At 47.9% G+C, this 19,691-nt stretch overlaps 1 protein-coding gene across 8 annotated transcripts in view; it reads right to left on the bottom strand.

Moving 5' to 3' along the window:
* MINK1 (misshapen like kinase 1) overlaps positions 1-19,691 on the bottom strand; it is a 965,829-nt gene that overhangs the window by 79,381 nt on the left and 866,757 nt on the right. The gene's annotated exons all lie outside the window — the stretch shown is intronic.

Raw genomic sequence — 19,691 nt, 5'->3', positions numbered from 1 at the left:
GAGACTTTCCCCATGCGGTCTCATTGTACATTGCACACCACCTGAAGCACAGCCGGAAATGATGTCCAACGTGCAGAAATATCATTGGAACACTCCCATTAAGGTTGTGATACTGTACAGAGGGGAATTGTCTAAAGTGACTGTGACGTAAGTTATCTCCTGCAGGGGACTGCAATTTGTGCAGGAGTGATGGACTCAGCACATCAGCTTGATAAATTGTGGTTGGCAGACCTGCCCCTCCAAAATCTCGGATTCACCAGTTACACACACACGTACTGGAAGGCTTGAGGTGTGCAGCTGTGCGCAGGACATGCACTCATGGGTATCTTCGGGTATGTCTGGAGTTTTAGGAGAAGTAGGACTGACAGGGGCACTTTTCTCCCACAACCCCCACATGATGGTAGTGTGCAAGAGTTCCAATTGTGAAACCGTCTCTTTTGCGGCAGTGACTTGACGTCTCGGAGCTCCATCCTGGCTTTCAAACTTTCTTTTTCATTAATTTGAGAACATTCCTTTCGATCCACATAAATAATTTAACTAGTAAGAGGAACAAGTATTGCTTCCAAAGGAAAAATGGGGCATACGAAAAGAAACTGGTCAGTTATCTGCAACGTCTGTACTCCAGCACTGGACCTTTTATGGATTCACAAGCTTGAATCACGACCTGTTGCCAGGCTGGGGATCCCTGCTAATTTACCAGAAAAAAAAACTTTAAAATGTACTGGTGCGCTCACACAAACGTCCAAGGGCACTTTAGACATGAATTAGTAACAAACAAAACATTGCAACTGGAGAAATGTAGGAATGCTTCCTTGATTATACAGATTTGAATTGTCTATACCTGTCTTGCTGATGTGAAGGCAAAGAGGTGAGATACAGTTGAGAACAAGCATTTTTAGTCTGAATACGTTCAAACATGCAGCCAAGAATCAACACACTGGTGGAAATGTTCTAAAGAGGACATACATAAACTCTTGGACAATCTTTTGCAAGAAGAATGGAGGCGAGTAGGAAGAACACTTGTATCGAGAGATTGCTGCCAAGTGCACTCTAATCGATACATATTGTACACAAGCATTGATAAAGTACAGCTAGCTGCAAGCCCTTCCCTGGTGCACCATACACACATGCATTAGGCTCTGTCTGCATTCAGACAAAATGTTCATATGACCCAACACTATGTTGTCATTTATCAGTTTGTTTTTGGAGTTTTATATAGTGTGAACGAGACCCAAAGGTATCAGAGCACTTTACATGATGACCAGTTGCGTTACAACAGGCGGACACATTCTTTTTTTGTTAGGCACAAGGAGATTAAATGATTTGCCCAGAAGCACAGGATGTTGAGCATCCCTGATGAGACAAACCTGGTTCCCCAGCTTCGAGGTCGACCGCTCTAGCCGTTACGCCACATCTTCTCCTCTGTGGGACTCAAAGACTTCAAGACGTGGTGCAACACATGATCCTACTGCCTTGAAAGAAGAGTCGGTGCAACTTCAAGGTGATCAGTTGCCACTGCGACTAAGCGCATGGTTTGTAATGGCCTTGCCCGGGGCTAAGGAGACCACGGGAAATGGAAGAAAGGTGTAAAGGGGTTGTACCATGTCACTGAACATGAATTATTTTGGGACCCTAGGTACTGTTTTTTTGTACCAATGCGAAGAGGTGCAGTCGGGTCTGACCCAGTTCAGTCCAGTGCATAAAGATCCTGTGTCAGGTCTTGGTGTAGCTTCAACCAATTGTAGTCCGAGAGGCACTGGGACTGGACATCCTCTGAAACGTTCGCCAAATCTGGGAAATGTTCCTCTGAGGTGCACACTGTGGGCATTTCAAATTCAAGAGCATCTGAGCCTATAATGACAGAGCACAAGACCCTCTACAGCGCTGTTTGGTGATGTAAAACACTGAGGTTAAGTTTTCTATACTTATAAGTACAGATCGGGTTGGCAATCTTGGTAAGAAGGTCTGCAGAATAAGCTGGATTTTCCTGAACTCTATGGTGTTCTTTGAAATGGTCTTTCCTATTCTGAACATAGACTCTTTGTGAAGAATTCTGCATGCGTTCCCAAAGCTTTCCATGGAGGCATCTGTTGTCATGAAGTGGTAGGGATGGTGACAGTGGAAAGGAGCCTGGCTGACAGGCTCTTGGGGATCCTTCCCCTAGCAGTGCTTGCTGAGGTGCCAGTGGTCTTTAGTACATCTTCCTCCCACAATTGTGGTGCTTGATGCTGCTGCTGGTGGTCCAGTGCTTGCTGAATAGGATGTGTCCATAGGTGGCAGCAGGAGATCAGCAGTTTCTTAGATGGCACGAGGCTCACAGGAGTTTATAAATCCTGACCTGACTCATCCTGTCCTGGAAAGAAACTGCCACCAGTAACAGCACTCTTCATATGGAATCCGGAAAAGGAAACTCCTCACCACGAGAAGTACCTAGAAGGACATTCTAGATGGAAGAAGCATTCTTTTTTTCTGCATTAAAGGTGCTGCCCAGTCGATGGAAGTGTGTGGCAGCCTTGCATAGACAGGCTCCCTTCTTGCACTGGTGGTGACTTCAGGAGCAATCGTTCAAGTATGGATGCATCTGAGGCCCTTAGATATTGCCTACGGAGGGGGAGTTCAGGGATATAAGTGTGTGCCCTGGAATTCCGTTTTCTGCATCCTCGAGGTGTGCTTCCTGAGGGGCACTGCAGAGTTCCCTTAAGTCCAGGATAGGCCTTCATCTACCCACCTTAAATCCACTGACTTTTGGGCACTTGCACGAATGTGGCCTATAGAAGAAGGCTTTGGATCATTTATAGCAGTTCCTGAAGGTGAAGGTGATACCACCTCATAGGTGGTGTCAGCGAGTCTCGGAACCCGAGCCTTCCTCCATTCAATCCCTTGCTGACGGCTCCTTTAAACCTTCCATGCAGGATGCTGGCGGTCCCTTTAACGTGGACTGGCTGGGAGTAACCACAGAACCGCCCCCGACGACGTCACGGATATCCTACCAATCGGAGACTAGCGACGACGCTAAGACGGAAGCCGGACAGGAAACCAGCGCGAAAGCCCGAGGAGGAGCCGAGGAGAGAGAAACGAGTAGGACGGAGAAGAGAGGAGCACGAGAGGCGACGGAGAAGAGAGGAGCACGAGAGGCGACGGAGAAGAGAGGAGCACGAGAGTCGGAGGACGGGAGAGGAGCGGAGGGAGTTGCTGAGCCAGGAGGCCAACTACACCACGTCTCGCCCCGCCACGCGCCTGGAGGAGCGTGGCTGGGAAAGGTACGGGGTCGTATCCTGGGCTTCTTAAACACACGGGGAGGGCGCTAGGGGAGGTTGTTCACTGTTGGGAGGGCACCTGGGCTGTGGCAGTTTCTTTCCATAGACCCCTCACTCACCTACTGACTTCTAATCACACGAGTGTTATTTTGGTGCTGGAACCCCGGTGACTCCTCACTCCCCTTTCCCCATCAAAGCCCGAGAAGACGAGAAAGGTCCCCTAACTTTGGTATTGTTTTCCCTTCTTTGCATATTCCACGGAGACTTCGGGCAGACACCGCCTTCCGCGGGCCGAGAAGAAGAAGGGTACCAAAACAACCAGAGGAGAAAGGAGAAGTGGCAAAAAAACTGTTACAACCAAACGAAATAAAACCCTTACTACTCCTACGTCGTCTTTTGGGGTCCTTCCTATAGGTAGGGGAGCATAGCGCCCAGGCGACAAGTGGCGAGCCAGATAGGAGTCTTAAGGAACCTCCACCCGACACGGGATGGAATCGATAGTTCACCAAATGAGAGAGGGACAGGCTAAAATGGAATGGGCTATTGAACGGACTTCCACGCAAGCCGAAGCCGACAGGGCCGTTTTCACGTCAGCCATACAAGCGCAAGCAGAGAATCTGGTGAAGTTGACCGAAGGACAAAATCTCCTTATGGCTTCTCTAGGGCAGGCTAGAACCCCCGCCCCTACAGGAACGGTGGTTCCCCTCCAAAAGCTTACACCTGGAGAAGATCCCTTGGCCTTCTTTCTCAACTTTGAACGGGCCGCCCGCGCTAGTGCCTGGGCAGGAGAGCGGTGGCCCTTTTATCTTGCACCTTTGCTGGTAGGCGAGGCCCAGGCGGCATATCAGACTGTGAACAAGGACGGAACTGCCACCTATGCCCTAGTGAAGCAATACATTCTTGATCGACTGGGAGTAGACGAAGAGGCTCACCAGTTGCGATTTCTCCCCTATCCCAGCCAACGCTGGCTGAAACAACATGCCGGCTTAACCCTAGAACAGGCCGTGGACATGGCCACATCGTATGTCAGAGCCCAAGGTCGAGCCCCACCTAAAGAACCCGAACGCTCAACCAAGCCTCTTGTCCCGGGAAGAGGAGATCGCAGGACAACTAAAGGCCCCCCTGATTCAGCATGACCCCGAGGAGCCAGGCCAGAAAACCCACCTTTTTCCGGTCCCCAGTGCTATGACTGTGGGGAGTGGGGGCACATAGCTCGCTATTGTAGGAAGAAGAGGGAAAAGGAGGAGCCCATGGACGATAGCTACGCACCCCATTCCCTTCTCTTCGCTCAGGAAACAGGCCCTGTGTTTTATGTAAGTGTCAAAATACAGGGAAAGGGAGTTAGGGCATTACTTGACTCAGGCTGTAAGCATTCCGTAGCCAGACAAGAACTAGTCCACTCCTCTTGGGTTCTACCAGGCCGGAGGGTGGGAATCAGGTGTGTGCACGGGGAGGTCAGGGACTACCCTCTAGCCACCATCCAGCTACAAACACCAGCAGGGGCTACCATGACTGCGATAGTGGGCGTCCTTCCCGACCTCCCCGAACCTGTTATAATAGGAACCGACAATCCCTGTTTTACTTCAATGATGTACGAAGTATTAGGTAACCCCAAGCCTTGTCCTGTCTCGGTATTGACCCCAGAGCCCTGGGCAAAAGACACCCACTTTCGTACGGCCCAATTAAATGACGCCAGCCTAGTCCATGCCTGGAACAAAGCTCGAACAGAACTAAACCAACGGGATAAGACGTATCCCACTTTCGTTGAGCGCAATGGTCTCTTATACCGGCTAGCAAAGGAAGACGCTATTCCCCAACTACTGGTTCCCTCCAGCTTTAGAGATCAAATTCTTTTTTTTGCACATGCCCATCTTTTGGCAGGGCACGTGGGGGCAGAAAAAACCGGACAAGCCATCCTTCAACATTTCTTCTGGCCCGGTGTATATACTCAGGTCCAGAAATATTGTCAAGAATGCCACATCTGCCAGCGGCGCAATCCATACACTCCTCCTGCGGTCCCTCTACAGCCTCTCCCGATCATAGGCAAACCGTTCGACAGGTTAGGCATGGACCTCATTGGACCCTTGCCCAAATCCAGTCGAGGACACCAATATGCCCTTGTTTTGGTGGATTACGCCACCCGCTATCCAGAGGCCTTCCCCCTTAGAGCAGCCACCACTACTACCATTGCACAGCGTCTAGTTGAAGTATTCTCGAGGATGGGCTTCCCTAGAGAAATAATCACTGATCAGGGTACTCCCTTTGTGTCCAAGCTTATGAAACAAGTATGCCAGCAGCTCAACATCAGACACATAAAAACCTCAGTATACCACCCCCAGACAGATGGGTTAGTTGAACGCTACAACGGAAGCCTCAAACTAACCCTCAAAAAGCTTCTGTCTGGGGACGGGAGAAATTGGGACCAATTGTTACCATTAGCCCTTTTTGTACTAAGGAGCCAAACCCAGTCTAGTTTAGGAGTGTCCCCTTTTGAACTCCTCTTTGGGCGGAAACCCAGAACCCTCCTTGAGATCACGAAAGACAGTTGGGAAACAGAAGGGAAGCAGGAAGCCGAGGACCTGCTTGATTACACCCGCCAATTACAATCCCGGCTACACAAGTTGAGAACCCTAGCCCACGAACACCTACTTATCGCTCAGCACAAACAAAAATCCTTTTACGATAAAGGAAAAAAATGGAGGAACCTAGAGGTGGGTGACTGGGTCTTGGTGTTGTTACCCACATCCACACAAAAGATGAGGAAGGAGTGGCAAGGACCCTTTCAGGTACAGAAAAAAGTGGGTAAAACCACTTACGTGGTACAGACGTCCCGGAACAAAACCCAGCTGTACCACATTAACTTATTAAAGAAGTGGCTTGGAAAACCTCCGGTTTCTTCCCAAAATGTCTCCCTCACCGTCCCCCTGTGTCATACCGTCAAGGAGGTACCTATCAATCCCAATCTCTCTACCAGTCAACGGGGAGATGTAGATGCTCTTCTACTCCGGTTCGCGGGGGTCTTCTCCGACCAACCTGGACGAACACACCTAGCAGAACATACCATTCCTACTTCAGCAGGTATCACCGTCAAGCAAAAACCCTACCGGATACCAGAGGCCCGACGAGCGGCCTTTCAAGCCGAAATACAACAAATGTTACAAACCGGAGTTATCACCCCGTCTCATAGCAACTGGTGTTCTCCGGGGGTCCTGGTGCCGAAACCAGACGGAAGCATCAGGTTTTGTATAGACTTCAGGGCTGTAAATAGGGTGTCCAAACAGGACGCCTATCCTCTTCCCCGGGTGGACGAATTGGTGGAACGCCTTGGGGAGGCCAGGTACATAACGACCATCGACCTCACAAAAGGGTACTGGCAGATCCCACTGGCTCCTGGGGACCAAGAGAAAACTGCCTTCTCAACACCCTCAGGGCACTACCACTTCACTGTCCTCCCATTTGGGCTGCATGGCGCCCCTGCCACTTTCCAACGAGCCATGGATTCCCTTCTGAAACCCCACTTTCCTTATGCCTCTGCTTATCTAGATGACATTGTAGTATTCAGCAAAACCTGGTCCGAACACATACAACACCTGACCAGCGTTTTAGACAGCATTTGTCAGGCGGGTTTTCATATCAATGCCAAGAAATCCCGATTCGCTTATCATCAGGTAAAATATTTAGGGTTTCTATTGGGGGACGGGACCCTACAACCACAGAATGAAAAAGTAACAGCTATTCAGGCATTGACCTACCCCAAAACCAAAAGAGACCTAAGGGCATTCTTAGGATTAGTAGGTTATTACCGACGGTTCATCCCGCAATTTGCCGATCTAGCCGGCCCCTTGACGGATCTCCTCCGCAAAACCCAGGCTTCGCCCCGCTTGCGGGCCCCCACCGACTTAGAGGCTAAGGCCTTCCGGTCTCTCAAGGACGCTCTCACATCCTCTCCTGTGTTAGTGTCCCCTGACTTTCAGAAGCCCTTTGTCTTACAAACAGATGCCTCCGGTGTTGGGATAGGGGCAGTGCTCTCCCAGGAGGATGCTGAGGGGTGTGAACGTCCAATTCTCTACATCAGCAGGAAGCTGTTTCCCCGAGAGCAGGCTTACTCCACGATCGAGAAAGAGTGCCTAGCCGTCCACTGGGGAGTGGAGAAACTACGTTATTATTTGGAAGGTCGTTCCTTCATCCTCTTTACGGATCATGCCCCTCTCACATGGCTCCAGCGTAACAAAGGCCATAATGAGAGAATCCTCCGCTGGTTCCTGGCCTTACAGCCCTACCGCTTTGAGGTTAAGCATCGAAAGGGGTTGGACCAAGGGAACGCAGACTTTCTCTCCAGATATCCGATTTCCCCCGATCGTGAAAATCCGGGGGATGGGATGTGTCAGCGAGTCTCGGAACCCGAGCCTTCCTCCATTCAATCCCTCGCTGACGGCTCCTTTAAACCTTCCATGCAGGATGCTGGCGGTCCCTTTAACGTGGACTGGCTGGGAGTAACCACAGAACCGCCCCCGACGACGTCACGGATATCCTACCAATCGGAGACTAGCGACGACGCTAAGATGGAAGCCGGACAGGAAACCAGCGCGAAAGCCCGAGGAGGAGCCGAGGAGAGAGAAACGAGTAGGACGGAGAAGAGAGGAGCACGAGAGGCGACGGAGAAGAGAGGAGCACGAGAGGCGACGGAGAAGAGAGGAGCACAAGAGTCGGAGGACGGGAGAGGAGCGGAGGGAGTTGCTGAGCCAGGAGGCCAACTACACCACGTCTCGCCCCGCCACGCGCCTGGAGGAGCGTGGCTGGGAAAGGTACGGGGTCGTATCCTGGGCTTCTTAAACACACGGGGAGGGCGCTAGGGGAGGTTGTTCACTGTTGGGAGGGCACCTGGGCTGTGGCAGTTTCTTTCCATAGACCCCTCACTCACCTACTGACTTCTAATCACACGAGTGTTATTTTGGTGCTGGAACCCCGGTGACTCCTCACTCCCCTTTCCCCATCAAAGCCCGAGAAGACGAGACAGGTCCCCTAACTTTGGTATTGTTTTCCCTTCTTTGCATATTCCACGGAGACTTCGGGCAGACACCGCCTTCCGCGGGCCGAGAAGAAGAAGGGTACCAAAACAACCAGAGGAGAAAGAAGAAGTGGCAAAAAAACTGTTACAACCAAACGAATTAAAACCCTTACTACTCCTACGTCGTCTTTTGGGGTCCTTCCTATAGGTAGGGGAGCATAGCGCCCAGGCGACAGGTGGGCAGCAGGGAAGTTTCTTTAGGAACTACAGGCTATCGCCAGATTCCACTACTTGGGGCACTCAATGGCTGGACGTATTCAACTTTCATTTGGATACAAAATCTGAGACCATCTCTTTTCCCCGCACTCCTAATGGTTCTGTAGAGATGGGGATGGATGGGCAGTCCTGTGAAGCCTGGCTCATATGTTAGTATCTGGGAGCGTGAATATGACGCTGCACTTTTCTTGATAGTGGGCCTGTTGTAAGGCTGTCCTTGTGGTCTACTGCTTGAGAAGTACAAGGATTTGTGCCTGGCACATAAAACTATCTATAAAAAAATGGCCTATTTTCATAGCAGCGACGTTCCATCGGTACAGCCCTGGGGGTCATCTTATAGGTAAGAAAAATCTTGTGGTACCGAAAATTACGCGGAGTCGTTGGGGAGATAGATCCTTCTGGCATCTAACATCTGAATTATGGAATTCAATGCCTAGGACATCGGCATCAAAACGATAGAATGCCACCTCAAATTTAGGAAAGCTGTAAAAGCTCGGCTCTGCACCCTTGGCGGGTAGGAATCTGTTAATCTGCAAGGTCCTTTTGTAGTGCCAAGAGGCCAACTAGTATTCAAGCGCTTTAGAGGCCTTTTTTCATTTCATTCACTTTCATTTTATTTCATTTCTGGCTGTCCTGGGTAATGTAATGCAAGGAATCCCCTTTGTGGACTTACTGGAGCCCCAAAATACTGGAACACCCCTGAAGTAGAGTACATATGGTTGTTGCAGGCCCTTAATGGCCTCAACCACAGGCTTCCCAAAGAGGGTCTCATCCTCAAAGGCATATCAGGATCTGACTTTGCATGTTCAGACGGACTAATGTGGTAATCAGCTATCCCTGGTGGTGCAGACCTGGGGCTCCATGTATTAGGAGGAAAAACGCCTACGATTGTCAGAGAGATGTTAACTCCATCTCGCACATGGAACTCGCCAAGATACTGATCCTTCTGCCTGGAATGTCAACGTGGCATCCATCAGTCATGATCAGTGTGGACAAGCATCTCAATTTTAGCAGGGCTGCAGCAGCCATTATGGTGTCAGGCCTGGGGCGGCCGTTGACACATGCCAGCACAGAGTCTGGGGTTCAAGATATCTTTTTTATGTAAGGACCACTTCCTAAACCATAACTGGTGCTTTCATCAGTTTCAGACCCTTTTGCCATACAAGCTCCAAAATTGGAATGGACTTCGCCGACTTTCTAAGGGTCTCTCCAAAATCATAGAGAAAGCATGATGTTTCCACAACAGTCATAAGTAAGTCAACGGACATAGCTGCTTATGCAAGTGAGCTATGTCAACTGATGATGAATCCACTCAAAGAGGCATCTCCTGGCTTTCTTGTGGACTAACAGTCTCGCCACTCCTCTTTGGTCTGGTCAGCTTCTTCATCTTGTTGCTGCCATGACCTTTTCTTCCCTCTTTCTTTCCTTTTTGTCCAAGCCTATAACTGAGGCATGTGTGGAAAGTGTTCTGTAGGTGCAGGCAGCAGCGGAGAGGGAGATGGCAGCTGCAAAGGCACCAATTGGTATGGTTGAGGCTCTGGTGGAAATCCTAAATAAAAGATGTCCATCATCTGTTGTAAACTCTGCACAAAATATACTGGGACCTGGACCATGGGAGTGTCTTGGATAACTAAAAGAATGATAGCTGTTTTGATAACAGTGGGCATAGCTCGTCTAGCTGTTTCATAGCTCCGTTTCGGGCAGTTCTCTGGGCAATAATCTGAGTAATGCCAAGGACCTCTAAAATCCTGTCCCAATCCCCTGGGTTGAGAGTCATCATTAGTGGAATGTCACCCTGTTCACCTGGACCATAGCCCATTATATACTGCACATTCAGCTGCGCCAGACCAGAAGTTGCCTCCAAAGCCTATTTATGTTCATTGTCCTCATCCACCTCCGCTATTTCCAAAATGCAAGCAGGCGATTGATCTGGGCATGTCAGTTAGTGGGTAAAGGTAACCAGTACCACTAATAGTGCTGGAAGGGCAACTTCCTGCTGTACAGTCCCCCTGACCTAGTGACTGCTTTAACAAGAGAACAGACAAGACCATGACAGATTGCCGCTGATGGAGGATGACAAGGTGACTCGGTCACCTGCCTCGGAACCAGCTGGAGATTGGCTCCTCTGACAGGGCGTATTCTCTCCTCTGCCCCACAGCAGATAAGAGAAGCTTCATAATGTGTCTCTAGACACCAGCACTTCTCTTTGTTTTGGTTTTAGGATAATAGCCCTGCATTCTCACAAGATCTTCCGCATACAACAACCCTACAAATAATTTACAGATACAACAGATCTTGTCAGAATACTTCTTTTTTCCACATTCCACCGCAGAAAGTCCAAATTCACATTTCCTTGTAACGACACTCCATTCTAAAGATGGCCAAATAACCTCCTGGTCCATATCCAGTCTTCACCTTCCACTGTCAGGCGTCCTGTTCAGAGTTCAGGTACGAGGAGAGCCCTCTGTTTTATTCTCGTGCCCTATTCTTTCACTCTTCGTGTTTCTGTAACACTAGCACAAACTTCGCCGAGGACATTGTCCTTGCTTGTTCCTCTGTTGATAAATTCATGTATTTATGGTGCTGTATATTTACATTGCTCTGAACTTATATTTAAATTGTGCAAACCTGCAGAGTCTGCTTAGAGTGCATCATTAAATAACTCAAAAAAGTTATTTGATAAAATTGAATAGAAGCTGAGATCCCTTTTTGGATCCAACCGGTGAAGGCTCCTCCTCCCTAGAGGGGTGAGGTGGCGCAAGAACGCCAGAAGGGAGATGGTCTGACCAACATGAAAGGAAGTCACTACTTTCAGAAGGAAGGAGGCTTGAGTTCGCAGAACCAGGGGCGTAAAGGAGGCCCCCGCAGGCCCTGTGGTGCCGGGGGGCCCCATCGTTCCATATTTTGGACAGGGGCTCCCTCATCCCTTAAGGCATGCCATTGCATACCTGACAGAACGCGTGCAGAATGGCATGGAATAAGAGACATTTAAACACTCGGGAAAGCCACTCTGCTGTCCCAAGCAGAAAACAACACACAGAAAAGCAGCATTGTTCATGTAACATCACTGGCAGACAGAGGGCCAGCAAAAGGAACCCCATGTCCTTGTGTCCAAGGCAGAGGCGTAATGCAGGCCCCTGGGGCCTAGGGAGAGGGCAGCCCTTCAGGGGGGGCATTGAGCCCAAGACGAATAAATATCTGTGACACCATCTGTGAGAGCCTAGGCCCTTCTTGAAATTCTGCAGGGAGGAGGGCATCATTTTGCGTTATGCCACTGCAGGGATGCATATGAAGCAGGCCTCCATCCCAGGCCTTTGTGATTGCGGGAGCGGTCAGCGGCTTCAGGCGCACCTCAGACTGCAGTCCAGGAGGAGCGGCATCTGGGACAGCACACTTAGCTCCACCTCCCTCCTTGTGATTCTTAATGTAATGCACACATTATTTGTGGCGAGTTTCTAGGTGCAAAGTATGACATATTTAGCACCTACGGGCAGGCAAGCTTGGCAAAGTGTAAGCTGTCAAAATTGCTTGTGCAGTCTGAAAACTTTGTGAGATAGTGGCAAACAGCGGTCCCACAGACCCACTGAATGCTGTCTCTGAGGTCACAGTCACAGAAAGCCACATCCTTGCATGGTGACCCCTGTCTTCTTAGGGGTTCGAGGTTGCCATTCAGACACTCTGTGAACTGGAATGCTAGGACAGAGGTCTGCTGTCTCCTCCTGGCCTCCATCCAAGCGTTTGCCAGTTTTCAAATAGTCACGATCTCATTCCTGCCTCATTAATAGTGAGGTGGGAGACATGCTTCTCTGTGACTAGTGGCCTCTGTGGTGCATGGGGCTCCCTCTGCAAAGGGAGAGGCTTGTCGCTGTTCGGTGGAATGAATGTGCTGCAGGAAGCCAGTTTTGTGCACCAGGCACTAAGACTGCTCTAAATTACCTCTCTGACGCACCATATGAAGAAGCAGCATTGCATGGAAGTTATAAGATGTATTCCTGTAACTTTCTTTTCAATTATTTCAAATTTTTGAAACACAAAATATATAAATTGCTTGAGTGATACGAGCCAGGATGGTGTATTAGCTACCATTAGCTACAAACTCTATAACTGTTTTCAGATAGAGGTTGTCGCGAATAATGTGCTGTGAACTCTGTCCAATATGCTTTGTCTTGTAAAGTCTCTATATATGGCAGCATGTTTCTTTGGCATTACTTTAGAACATTTTGTGGTCATGCACAATTACTATGAGACACTAAATTCTATTTTGTGTGCAAACACGTTTGTGCATAAAACAGGATTACAGTCTGTCCTCAGTTTGTAGGAGTTTGAACCCACAATTTGTGGCAGAAAAAAACGGATGTAAATAACAGGAGCAAATTGTGCACATGTGCTGCCTGGATATGCAGGAATGAGGACTAACAAACGTATTTGTGTTATTCAATATTCCTGTGGAATTGGGCAGAGTATGCACTCCTACTAACTGGAGAACGTTATGCTAGTGATTGTCTGTAATTACACAATATACAGTCGCAAAAGTGTTTCCAGCACAAAAATGGCCTTGGGGCAGATTTATAATTTTTAAGCACAATCCTGCATTGCTATGTTGTGTTGCATATGAAAGGAAAGGAGTACAGAGCAAATATTTATTACAAGTGGCCTGCTGCTGATCTCTGCATAAACAATTTCAGTGAAAGGCTGGAGTGCAGATGTGATATTTAAGACGATTCTTGTAAGGTAAGTGCTCTTTGAGAGCAGTTTTACCTGCTGCGAGCAGAGTGATTGAGCAAGGTTCGGCTGGAAGAGAGTTCCTGTTTAGTGGCGCCATTACCCGACAGGTACGGGACCGGGAGGCTTCACTAGCAGGATTGGTTGTAGCTTGGAAGATTGTGAACACTCGTTGGTTGCGAGTAGGCATGTACCGACTCAGGATTACAGAGAGGTATTTTGGGAAGGAGCCCTGTTTGTATGTGAAGACGATGATGAGACCCTGTTTGTAGGCGACAACCAGCCGGTAGAGGTACTGTGAGGTAGGTGGCTGTCTGGGGAGATTCAAGAGTGATCTTGTGGAGTAGTGTGGATCACTGGTTAGAGGCGGCAGACCCGGAAGCAGAGGACAGCCCCGGGACCAGGGTTCAATTCCCGACGCGGCAGGGTCGTGGACCAGGGCCAGCGGACTGATAATTCTCGCCTCGGTGCCTACTCTAACCAGGGATCACACTCGGCAACTCTGGGCATTAGCTTGCCTCATCTCCACAACGGCCCCCCACATTCGCCGGGGATGCCTGGTTTCACCTTGGAGATACCCAGGAGGGACCATCTCACAGGGATAGCCAGGACGGGTTCCCCAGCAGTCTACAGCGCCACGACGCCTCGGCAGCAGTGCGCTTTACAAAAAACACATACACACATACACATCTTGTTATCTAGTAAGGGGGGGGACGTATAGGGGCATTTTACAGCATGTTTTCTTGATATTCAGTCTTAGAAATGTATTTGGTTATGAGGGCATCCATGCTGTATGTAGGTATATCAGTGGTGTAATGATACCCCTGCAGCCCCACGGTGTGGGGTTGCCCCAAGCTCCAGGGGGACCACCAGCACTTTGCATAGGCAGTGAGTTCTTGGCCTGAGAGCTCCTGACTGGGCCCGGCGCATGAGGGGCCCCCTCCATGCAATTTGCAGGGGGCCCCCTCAAGTTTTGTTACGCCACTGCGCAGAACCAGCTTGTGCGGGTTAATCGTGGTGTAGGGCGGGTAAACATAAATAGCCTGCAACTTGTTGACGCGTCGCACCGATGCTATAGGGGCAAGAAAGACGGTCTTGAGGGTAAGGAGCCTAAAAGAACAACTGTGGTGGGGTTCAAAGGGCGTGCACATGGGACATGTGAGGAGGAAATTTACGTCTCATTGGGGCACACCAAGCAGAGAAGCGGGGCACACATGGTGTAACCCTTTGAGGAAATGCACTACAACAGGGGATTTAAATAGTGATGGGAGGTCCGGCAACCGTAAGAAGGCCGAAAGAGCGGACAGGTACCCTTTACAAGTGTCCAGAGCAAGGGACAACACAAACAACAGAAGCTCGGATAGTTTGGCATGAAGTGGGTTGAACATTTTAGCAGTGCTACATGCCACAAACTTATCCCAATGGCAAGTGTACACAGATTTGGTAGAGGGACGTCTGGCTGCCAAGATGACATTCACGACTTCAGGAGGAAAGTTAGAGGCACTCAACTGTTGCCACACAATCTCCATCCAAGTATGAATGTGTGCACTGCACAGATTCAGGTACAGGACCCTGACCCGCTGCTGCGACAGGAGATCCTGCCGGAGAGACAGCCTGAGCAGAGGACAGATGCTCATTTCCAGGAATTCGAGATATCATACTCTCAGCTCCCGCATATTTACACTTGAGCAGCAGGATGCAATCCGTCCCAGGAGCCTCAGAGTTGACCTTACTGAGACCCAGGACAGAAACTGAAAGATTGCGATCATAACCTGAATTTGCTGGGCTCTCCCTTAAGGGGGAAAGGCATAGAACCGGACTGTGTCTAAAATGGCTCAGCTGAAGGAGAAGGTCTGCGAAGGAGTCAGGTGTAAACCCCAAGGATGTCAGGAGGTTCGCCATAGTCTGGATGAGGTTGACGACTGCCTGGGGCAAACCCACCTTCAACAGTTAGTTGTAGATGTAGGGGAAGGCTGGAACCCCTGATCTCCAAAGACATGGTGCTACCACAGCCATCATTTTTGTGAACACCAGAGGGGTACTTCTAAGACCAAAAGGAAGCAAAGCAAACTGAAAATGCTTGGGGCCTACTCTGAAACACAGGTAATGCCTGTGGGTCCACAGGACAGAGATGTGCATATATGCATCCTGCAGGCCCAGGAAACACCATCTAGTCTCCAGGGCTGAGGGCAGACAAGACCTAGGCCAGGGTGAGCATCTAGAATGTGTCCTTCCATGGCAAAACATTGAGAAGATAAATGTCTAAATAGAACAGAGGCCGCTCTCCTTCTTCGGCACCAGGAAGTAACAGGAATAGCAGCCATGGCCAACTTCTGGCGCATGCACCCTCACTATTACTCCTTTGTCAGTTCAGTTCAGTGTATTTATGAAAATTTATAGTGTATCATAGTGTTCTTAACCCCTTCAGTGCCCGCCCCTTTCCCCGCCCTGTGCCGGCCGTTTCATTAGCGGGCGGGGTTTATGACGAGCTGGTCTCGTCATGGGCACAGCGCCACCGCGGCCCATGACGAGACCAGCTCGTCATGGGCATTGAAGAGGTTAATAACAGAATAAAATAAAATACATTTGTTGACATAGCAATTATAGTTTCACTATACAAATGAGGGTTAAAAGCAAAAATGGCTCCATATCATCACACAACATAATGTATAAGTGCAAGTATAAAAACTTTTACACGACTCATTATGAAATTGTGCAAAAACTGATTTTACATCCTTCCCTAACTTCCAGTTTATAATGTGCAAAATATGTTACCCATCAGGGATCGTATTTGGCATACCATAACTAAGCACGGCATTATACATCACTCCAAAAAATGTTTAAAAAAGCTAAAAATTATAACCCATACTAATCTCTGAATTATTATGGGTTATAATGGGGGGCGGGGGGGTTCTAATAGACAATTCCGGGCCTCCTCTGCAGTGGTGATGTTATACTTTACAAATACGGGTCTTAATAAGCAACGTTATAGTGGTTGTAATGAGGGACAAACAAATAATATATTTTTTAATTCTTGCACCCAATTTCCACATAAATCAAAAAGTCTATTCTCCGTAGGTTTTTCCTCCCAGGCCCCTGTTATAATTCGCAAGGGAGCAGATTCATCCTTAGCAGCAAAATGCTTCTACGCGCTCCATGGGGGAGGTTCCATACAACGTACAATTGTTTTTTATTACACATACAACTCCCCACTATTATGTCATTTCTGGAGTGCCCTGAACTTGCGACTGACTTTGTAAATCATTTTTCTGATTAAAACTTTCAATACAGATTTTGGTTATGAAAATGTACCACTGCGCCCAATTTCAAATAGGTCTAAAGGTTTCTCATAATTTATAAAAAACGCTTTTCCCCTATAAGCTGACAAACATTTTGTGTCTTACGCAGCCCGAATAGAACTTACATCATTTTCCAATAAAGCATTACCCCACCTTAAACATGCTGCCATGGCGAACACATAAGCCGAGAGAAGCACAATTTCCAGTCGAAGGGCTGCTATGTTGGCTGCACAATTCAAATTGCAGATTTGGCGCCAAAAGCGCCTTTCCACCTTCTCAATAAAGTCCTACTGCTGTGTATCCACTGATTTGCATGCATAACTAAATGAAGGCGGGATTTCGATTTTATAGACAGATAAAACATGTGCAAAATGTCTTTGCCCACAACATTTATATAGCCTACCAAGTGCTGAGGCCTGGGATATAGCTTTACTGCTGCACTGGTCAATGTGATCATTGCTGGAGCACTTACTCGTGAACATTCGTCCTAGACATGGGAACTGCTTCACAACCATACCTAAAAACCAATGAATGTATTTTCTAACCCTACATCCCCGAGATCTAACAAACATAATTTTACTTTTTAAAATATACACTTTTAAAAGTTATCACCAGAATAATGACCTAGCTCATTAAGTCGCCTTTAAAAACCTAATAGAGCTAGAGCCAATAGGAGAGCGTCATCCGCATAAAGTAGAGAACACAAATCCATGAGACCAAATTTCGGTGAGTCTCCTTTACAATGCCCAACCCGGCTCGGCAGATTATTGATGTACAAAGAAAAGAGGAGAGGGTCTATTAGGCACCCTTGCTTCAGCCCACTGTGAGTTACCACTTTACTTAACAGGCCCTCATTACCTCCCATCAACACCTGTGTCCATGTACAGGAATGCACTGCAACGATCACTCTTACCAGATGGCCCGGAATCCACATTGCGTCCAGTTTCCTCCACAACGTTCCCGGGTCGAAGGCCGTGGAGAAATCTATAAAGGTGACATAGAAGGCCATTCCCCAACCATATTTTTCAATCAAGGTTTGTAAGACAGAGATGTTACCCAGAGTGCCACTATGCTCATGGAATCCCGCTTGTTCTACGGGTACAAGGTCATTACCAAAAGCCCAATCCTGCAGGTGAAGGAGTATGCTCTTGGCAAACAGTTTTACGGTTGGATCCAGTAAGGAAATCTGCCTAAAACTGGGAGAAGTCTTGGGGCCCTTTTTATATAGTGGAAACACTATGGTTCCTCTCCAAGAGGGTGGAATATTTCAGTAAGCATAGCAGTCAGAAAACACCAGTGGAAATGAGCCCATGCCTGGTTATCTTGTTTAATGATGGCTATCGGAGATCGTCCGGGCCCATCGCACCAGAGTACCTTGCCCCTTTAATACAACTCTCTGTTTCCTTATAGGAAGGAGGGCCATAGATATTCACCACGGAGGGCTCAGGAATTGACTCCAAATGAAAATGGTTCCTAGTGTTTAGTGCACATAGCTGTGCAATACATTGGGTCCATTCTGAATCAGATATTAAAATGGCTTCTGCCTTAGTTCTACTATTGCAGAATTCGTCAATTACGGACCAATATTTACGTGAGTCACCAGAATGTGCGACCTCTCTCAATTTGATTCATTTGGAATCCTCCACCCCACTACGCTTGGAAGCCCTTAGTCTGGTTCATGCCCGCTTTAATCTATTAATTTCCCTTTGTCTAGACCTGCTTAGATTGGTCCCTTACTAAAGCATTCAATTCCCGATTTAGCTTTTTTACCTTCCACGAAGTAACTACTGGATGGTCATTGCCACTGACTAGTTATTTACTTCCACATAATCTAAATAAAGCCAAGTGCTTCTCATAACAACTAATGGGATTTTCCTGACCAGGACCAGAGCTTGCATTTTTAACATCTCTCTCTAAGCATGTTAGATTTTTATTGGACCAAAAGGTAGACCCATTTGTTCTATTGTACTTAATAGTTTCATTTCGCGAATTCCAACGATCAGCATCTTAAATTCCAGATTAACATCCACTGGTAAAATACTGTGGCCACTCAGATCTGTCCTCAGTATCTTAAACTGGGTACATGCTCCAAAGAGTTGGTATGATACCACAATATAATCAATTAATGACTGCCCCCGGGCAGCATGGAAAGTTAGGGCGGCAGGGGAGTCCTCTGGAAATCTCCCTTTTAATATAACAAAGTCATTGGTTCTCTAACAATCCAAGACACTCGACCCTCTCCTATCCGATCGAGTATGAGCTGGCAACATTATTTCAGGAATAGACCATCCATCTTCCAATTCTCGGGTGCTAAAGGCCAACGAAGAACAATTTGTGATTTTAGCATTAAAATCGCCTACCCCAATTATCAATGTGCAATCTTCAGAGGTACTGATTCTATGCACAAAAGAAAAGATGGAGTCAACAAGAGAATCGAACACCCTACCTGGAGGAATGTATACGTTTACCAATAAAAAAACCTTGTGTTACATTACCCAAGGTCAGTTTTAAACACATACAGAGATTTGACGGGTGAATAACACCAATAGGTTCCATTTTATACTTTTACAAAGCAGGATAGCTAAACCCCCACTTGCGTGACCTTTTGCTGAAGGTTTTGCTCTACAATAGAAGATAAAAAAAAATCCCAAAACTAAAATCTACGCGGCTCCATGTTTCCTGAAAGCACATTGTTCATGGATCATAAATCATTTGCAAACTCAATTTAAAACTTGGGTATCCTACACCTGCCACATTCCAGGACAGGATATTTCCCCAGGGGCTACCTCTGCAACATGGGGATCATTCAATGATCCCGCTACCCAACGCCACTCTGCCAATTCAACTTCCCCACTAGATTTGGTAGCCCTTTAATCCTCATGTCCTGCAATATAAATCACTCTTTTCCCAGTATTACTACCAACCGAGATTGTGAAAATCTCTTTCAGGTTTACGGACCCCCTGCTATTCATTTTCTCCCTCTGCACAGGCCCTTGTGATGTCTTCTAAGACAGTCAGTCTGAGCGGCTACTGGCTGCTCATGCAGAAAAGCATCAATCCCTTTTTTCCCAAAATGGTCGACATTAGCCAAGACTAAAATGCAGGAGCCCATTTCGATGCACCAATAAA

The sequence above is a fragment of the Triturus cristatus genome, chromosome 12 (genome assembly GCF_964204655.1).
Source record: "Triturus cristatus chromosome 12, aTriCri1.1, whole genome shotgun sequence".
Lineage (NCBI taxonomy): Eukaryota > Metazoa > Chordata > Amphibia > Caudata > Salamandridae > Triturus > Triturus cristatus.
The sequence above is the reverse complement of the archived record's forward strand: the minus strand, read 5'-3'. Positions and strand labels throughout refer to the sequence as shown.